The sequence below is a fragment of the Alligator mississippiensis genome, chromosome 3 (genome assembly GCF_030867095.1).
Source record: "Alligator mississippiensis isolate rAllMis1 chromosome 3, rAllMis1, whole genome shotgun sequence".
Lineage (NCBI taxonomy): Eukaryota > Metazoa > Chordata > Crocodylia > Alligatoridae > Alligator > Alligator mississippiensis.
In genome coordinates, this window is record NC_081826.1 from 282361852 (window position 1) to 282369564 (window position 7713).

A 7713-nucleotide genomic window follows, 5' to 3' on the forward strand; every position below is an offset into this window, starting at 1 on the left:
CTCGTTATCCACAGAAGATGCCAGGATGTGGATGAAATCGCTTCCCTGCTGCCTTCAGGTGCCAAAGTTTTGAAGAGGGGCAGGGTTTAGATTGCACTTAGTCCTCAGTGTTTTCTTCTACTCATCCTGCTGGCTATTTGACATGCCTTTCTAAGGTACTTAACTCTCCCTATGTACAGGATAGGGAGCCTAGGTACCTAGCAGGGTTTTGGATTCCACTGCAGGGGCCAGGCACCTAAAAATTAGGCGTTGTAGCAACTGACTTGTAGGTAGCTATGTTTGGTTTAGCTTTTCATCCTTAGATGAATCATATCCTTGCACTTTGGGGTGTGTGTGCATATCCTTGCACTTTGGGTGGGGTGAAAGGGGAAGAGATGAGATTGTGATTGGAGTCTAGGGCAGAACACTGCGAAGGGGACTACTGCCAGATCACAAACTAACCCTTGACAAGGCAATTCAAGGCCTCTTCAAATGTTACGTGCAATCAGTTGTAACATACTTGTCCTAGTAGAGCTGGCCCCAGAGACCGCCGTGTGACTCCTATCCTGCTCTGTCTCCCTGGGTCCCCTTCCTTTTCCCTTGCCTATTACACCTTGATGTAATGAGTTAATTGGTGAAAATGGAGGCTGCCCTGGCATGCCAGAGTAAGTCTTCATCTGTCCTTCTACCAGCAAGTCCTTCCTAGCTCCCACTGCTCACAATCCTGGTCTTCAAGTGCTAGATGGGCCCTCCGGGCTTGCTTGTGCCTGCAGGACACCTGTATTAACAGTTAATCAAATCACAGACAGGTCTGGCCTCTCCAGGCCATCTCTAGCTTACCCTCTCAGGATGTTGGCTCCTGGCTTTGGTTCTGCCCTTTTGGGCTCTGGCTCTTAATCCTCCCGGCTTCAGGCTGCTTCTAGCACCAGGCTTTGGCCCTCTCAGCTGCTGTCTGTCTGCGATTTGGGCCCAGCCCTTGGGAAGGGCTCAAACACTCATGTGTCCCTTGGCCACAGCACCACTGTGGTTTGGGCCCTGCCCCTAACAAGGCTCCTTAATGTGCCTCTCTGGTATCATAGAATCATAGAAGTCGGGTCGGAAGGGACCTTGTAGATCTTCAAGTCCGACCCCCTGCCTGGGCAGGAGGAAAACTGGGCTCAAGTGACCCCAGCCAGGAAGGCATTGAGCTGCTTCTTAAAGACCTCCAGGGTAGGAGCCAGCACCACTTCCCTTGGAAGTCGGTTCCAGATCCTAGCCGCCCTGACCGTGAAGTAGTTCTTACGGATGTCTAATCTAAACCTACTCTCCAACAACTTGTGGCCGTTATTCCTTGTTATCCCGGGGGGCGCTAGGGGAAACGGTCTCCCCCAAACCCTTCTGGTACTCTGTGACCTTCTGCTCCTCCTCTTATAGTCACAATTCAGCCCACCAATGTAACCATAAATCAAAATACAAGCCCCCAGGCTATAATTCAACTATTGCCATACTGGGTCCAAACATAAACAATAGCTCATTGGCTGTACCACACCTGTCCCCCACACAGGCATACTTCCCTGCCAGTTCTCAGCACCTTACTTGCAGTCCTGGAGAAACTCAGGTAGCAGGTCATTTGCTCCCCTACAGCCCTCTTACTGTAGGGCTCGACTCCCTGCCTGGTTTCAGGCACTGGCTTTATGTGCCTCCTAAACCCTGCCCCTTCTGGTCAGATGGCTCTTTTCCAACAAACAGGGGTTTCCTATTAGGGCCTGATGGCTAGCTTCCAGGGCAGCTTATAACTGCTACTCCTGCTGCCTTAGCAGGGCTAGTAGTCCAGCAATAAGCAATATGCACTCTTAGTATGAGTCCCTGGCTGCCTACTCCCCTACAGTAGGGGCAGGCAAAGTCTGGACCATGGGCCACATCAGGCCTGCAGTGGACTCGATTACCCAGTAGCCCTTGCCTATGTTGCTGTGGCCAGTTTCCATGGGGACCTCAGCAGTAGTGGTGCCCTGACAGTGCAGGGCCAGGGTTTCCATGGAGATCAGCCCCAGCAGCACTGGCAGGGCACACAGCAGGGCAGGGAGCTGCTCTGGGGCCAGGATCGTGTGGTGGTGACAGCGTGGTCCAGAGCTGTGATCTGCTGCCTGTACTTCCCAGGCAAGGGCATGCAGGCAGCAGATCATGGATCACAGCTCTGTCCCGGCTCTGGACAATGCTGTCACTGCTGCAAGATCCCTAGCCCTGGAGCAGCTCTCCTGCCAGCTCCTGGGGTCTCCACAGAAACTGGCCACAGCGATGCGGGCAGGGGCTGCTGGGAAATGGAATCTGGCCACTGGTTGGATCCACCATTTTGCCCACCCCTGCCCTACAGACAGTCCATAACATGCAGTCTTTTCCCAACCTGTGGATATCCCTGCTGCTGTCTCTGCCTTCAAGGAACAGGAGCCTCTGGCTCCCTGCTACAATGCTAGGTTCTCGATCACCTGGGCGATAGCGATCATCACCTACTGGAATTCACTATACAACGCAGGGTGTCAAAGGCCTGCAGCAAGGCAGTGGCCCTTGACTTCAGGAGGGCCTATTTCAATAAGTTAAGGAGATTAGTCGGAGAGGCACTGAGGTCCTGGAGGGTAGGGGAGTTGGGAGTCCAAGACAGGTGGTCGTTCCTTAAGGAGACGGTCCTCCGAGCCCAAGGGGTGACAGTCCCAATGCAAATCAAAGCGGGCAAGAGTGCTCAAAAGCCCCCATGGCTCACCAAAGGCATTCAGGAATGTCTGAAAGCTAAAAAGGAGGTGTACACACGGTGGAAGGGACAGGCTATCACCAAGGAGGATTATACCTCCATTGCTGGAGACTGTAGGGTGGCTGTTAGGAAGGCTAAGGCGGAGACAGAACTAGGACTAGTGACCAGGATCAAAGATAACAAAAAGTCCTTTTTTAAATACATAGGGAGTAAAAAGAAGGCACCGGGTAACGTGGGGCCCCTGCAGGACAAGCTTGGCAAGCTGGTGGTTGCACCAGATGATAAAGCTAACCTCTTTAATAAATTCTTTGCCTACATTTTTCTGAGCAGGGAGCGGGACATCCCCCCCACCAGGATTCTGGACGGACTCAGGAGAGGCACAGACAAGCCTAGGGTCAGGGAGGACCGAGTTAGAGAACTTCTGGTGGCGCTGGACGTGTTTAAATCAGCAGGTCCAGGTGATCTCCAACCCAGGGTTCTGAGGGAATTGGCAGGGGTCATTGCAGGACCCCTGGCACAGCTTCACAAGCACTCGTGGTGCTCTGGCCAGGTCCCAGAGGACTGGAAAAGGGCTAGTGTGGTCCCCATTTTCAAAAAAGGGAGGAAGGAGGACCCAGGTAATTATAGGCCCGTTCACCTTACCTCGGTCCTGGGGAAGCTCTTTGAGAAAATTATCTAAATGAAATTGTCTGCCTATAAGTTCATCATGGGGGCACAGAAGGGAATTGGTGAGTATTTATTCACCAAGGTGCCCCCGGGGGTTATAAGAAATAATGACCACAAGCTAGCAGAGAGCAGATTTAGATTGGACATTAGGAAGAACTTCTTCACAGTTCGAGTGGCCAAGGTCTGGAACGGGCTCCCAAGGGAGGTGGTGCTCTCCCCTACCCTGGGGGTCTTCAAGAGGAGGTTAGATAGGCATCTAGCTGGGGTCATCTAGACCCAGCACTCTTTCCTGCTTATGCAGGGGTTCGGACTCGATGATCTATTGAGGTCCCTTCCGGCCCTAACATCTATGAATCTATATAAGGTGCACATCTGCAAGAGACCAGCACGGGAGATTATGCTTAGAGGCAACTAACATGGGTTCATTAGGGGCAGGTCCTGTCAGACCAACCTGATAGCCTTCTACGACCAGGTCACAAAATCCTTGGATGCAGGTGTCACGGTAGATGTAGCCTTTCTGGACTTTAGGAAGGCCTTTGACACTGTCTCTCACCCCATTCTCATTAAAAAATTAGGTGACTGTGGTATTGATGCCTACACAGTCAGTTGGGTCACAGATTGGCTAGGGGGCCGAACCCAGCGAGTGGTGGTGGACGGGTAATTTTTGAACTGGAGGGACCTGGGCAGTGGGGTCCCCCAGGCCTCAGTCCTTGGGCCCACACTATTCAACATCTTCATCAGCGACTTGGACAAGGGGGTGAAAAGTACCTTGTTCAAATTCGCGGATGACACTAAGATGTGGGGAGAGGTGGGCACAATAGAAGGGAGGGACAGGCTACAACTACATCTGCACAGGTTACAGAGGTGGGCAGATGAGAACAGGATGGGATTCAATACTGACAAGTGCAAGGTACTGCACCTAGGAAGGAAGAACCAGCAGCATACCTACAGGCTGGGGAACTCCCTTCTCGTCAGCACAGAGGCAGAAAAGGATCTTGGAGTCATTATTGATTCCAAGATGAATATGGGCTGCCAATGTGAGGATGCAGTCAGTAAAGGTAATTGCACCTTGTCATGCATCCACAGATGCATCACAAGCAGGTCCAAGGAGGTGATCCTCCCCCTCTGTGCGACATTGGTCAGGCCGCAGTTGGAGTACTGCGTCCAGTTCTGGGTGTCGCACTTCAGGAGGGATGTGGACAGCATGGAGAGGGTCCAGAGGAGGGCCACTCACATGATCAGGGGGCAGCACAGCAGGCCCTATGAAGAGAGGCTACGGGACCTGAACCTGTTCAGCCTCCACAAGAGAAGGTTGAAAGGGGATCTGGTGGCCGTCTATAAACTTACCATGGTGAACCTGCGGGGAACAGGAGAGTCCCTGTTCCCCTGAGCACTACCAGGTGTAACTAGGAATAACAGCCCCAGGTTGATTGAGAGTAGGTTCAGGCTAGACATCAGGAAGCACTACTTCAGTCAGGGCAGGTGGGATCTGGAACCAACTTCCAAGGGAAGTGGTGCTTGCTTCTACCCTGGCGGTCTTCAGAAGGAGGCTAGATAATCACCTAGCCAGGGTCATTTGACCCCAGCATCCTTTCCTGCCCATGGCAGGGGTTCGGACCTGATGATCTGATCAGGTCCCTTCTGACCCTACCAACTATGAAACTAGACCTTCAAGCAATTGATCATGTGATAAAAATGGTGAACCAGACATAAAGGGCACTTTTACACATATTCTGATCAGAACGTGTTGGAGCCATAGCTGATCAGAATGCTCTAGCATGCTGCAGCATCTTGTGTATTCAGTGTCCCACTGTTTCAAAATGGCAGTGAAAGTGCTTTAACTAAAGCTTGTCAAAAGAGACGCTGAATACATGAGACTCTGTGGGCCTTTTAATTAGAGTGGCTTCCAAGAGCCACTCTAAGTAAAAAGCCACCAGTCCCCTACCCCAGAGCATGTGTATAAGTGCCCAAAGATGCTAGTAATTGAATGTGGCACATCTTTGTGGCTGGTTTGCATCATGCTTTAATTTGGGTGTGTAAGATAGTGGTTCCAAGGGAGCATGGGGATCCTGGCCTCAGAAGTGAGTGTACTGTACTGGGCTGCCCATACTTCCTTGAAATCTGTTGGTGGACAGGGAGCCCTTCATGGATGATAAGCTCAGTGTCTGCAAGCCCATAACCTTTCCCAGCATGTTGGGAACCTGGTGCTGGGGAGCTGATCTCCCATGTGAGGCTTTATGCTTGCTGACAGATTTAAGGGGACACATGTATTCCAGGACTGGTGAGCAGCACCTGGGTCTTGGGCTATACAAGTGTGCATTAAGCCTACAGGCAGGCAGAGAGGGGCAGGATGGGCTTTAGGGACTTTTAGTCTGCATTGCAAGAATTGCCCATCCTGCTGTGCCAGACTGTGAACATCAGGTATGGTAGCATGCACAATTTTTGGGATCCGGGATAAAATTCCTCAGATTCCACCCTACAGTGAAAGTAACACTTGGAGGGAGCCAAAGCCTGTCAGCTATAGCAGTCACCCAGGCCAGACTAAAATTTATGGAGGATGTGCAGTGCTCTGACACTGGGCATTATAGAAATCCAAAGTACTACAAGAAACGAAACCTGTAATGGAAAGACCTGTGGAGAGCAGCTGAAAAAACAACACATGGAGCTGCACATGCTGTGGCAAACAGTGTAAGCCAGGATAACTTCTGGCAATTGCAAAAGTGCACAAGAACTGCAATGGATTATGTCAACTATAAACACCAGCTAAGTGAGCATTTGCATGGGTTCAGGTGGTTTGCAGTGAAGTAGCAGCATAGACATATCGCTGCTGGCCTGATGGTTTCCACTCCAGCAAATTGGTGCAAAATGGTGTAAAAATAATTTAAATGCCTGTTTCAGAGGATCGCAATGTCAGTCCATGATCCATATTTAGCACCGCCATCACCTGCTGACATTATGTTCAACAGGAAACCGAGAACCAGAATGTCTGCACCGTTACACGCAGATGTCAGAATCACTGGGGACTCGCAGCTATATAAAGATACAGACAAGGCAAAACAAAACCGCCATATAATTAGGGTCCTGGATGCTGCCTCCCTTCATTAAACTGATGTTATGCTGTTCTGTAATAAAAATATTGGTCGCATACAGCATAAGTAATACACATGACACAAACCTCAGTACCAATAGAGTTACTATTGGCCAGTGACCATAGTGCTCAAGTCCCAAAGGAGATGCACAGGTCTGTGACAGTGCAGGATGCCTCCGAATTGAAGTGAACCCTGTCAGGTTGTTCCTCTGCTTTTGAAGTTTGGTGTTTATGTTAATATTAGTCTGGTTTGTTAGGTTTGGCTGGGAAGGGAAGAGGTGGGAAGTGGAGGGGGCTCTCGCAAGAGCCAGTTGACAGTTTGCAGTGAAGGATATGTTTTATGTACAGGGGCTCATGTTAAGCAGTTGAGCTCAGACAGGAATCGAAGCAGATCTTGGACAGACCCCTTGGCTCTGAATGATTTTTGAACAATGCACTATGCAGCAACTCCCTGGCAAGTGCTGTGGGCCCTGTGTGCAGGTGCAGGTGGGACTCGCAGACTTTCTGAGAAGTGTCTAGAGCCACTGGACCATGAACCTGTACAACATGGCATGTCATATAGTTTGGGGATAGAGACCCTACCTCAGTTTCACATGCAGTTGTCCTGGACAGTGCACTTTTATCAGTGTTTCTCCGTTAAACATCAGCTATTATCCCCTTTAGCAATTTACTTTCTGTGATTGTTTTTATATCTCCTTTGTAAAGGATTTAACACACCTCTTTTTTTAGAAACATAACACAGTGTAAGTTATTAGCTACAACTCTTACTGACTGAGTAATTTGCATTGTGGCAACCCATGCTTACTTAAGACATGACTTTACACATATGCAATTGCTGAATAGTCCTTGGCAGAGCTGAAATGCATGCACTAGCACTCCTACAAATGAAGCAGGATTATTTTTTGCAAACCATTCATTCTGTTTGCATGATGTATAAATGGATAATGAGCTTTACATATGTTTTATCCATTAATTATTTGATAGTTTGTGCACAAGTCGATAGTGGGCATTCAGAATTCTCTGTTCAAACTGTGTGGTTAGTTGCAGTTTGACTTGAATGGTCTTGTTTCTGTTCCCTGATTGGAGGATTTAAATTTGGGGCTCAGTCTAGCTAGGTGCTGAATGAGTCCTCACTACAGGAGGACTGGTCCTGGCCAGAGAGCCTTCACAATATTTATGCAGAATGTTAAAATGAAGCATAATTGTAAAATCATTTCACATTTAAAAAAAATTCTAATCATCTGCAGCAGATCAAATC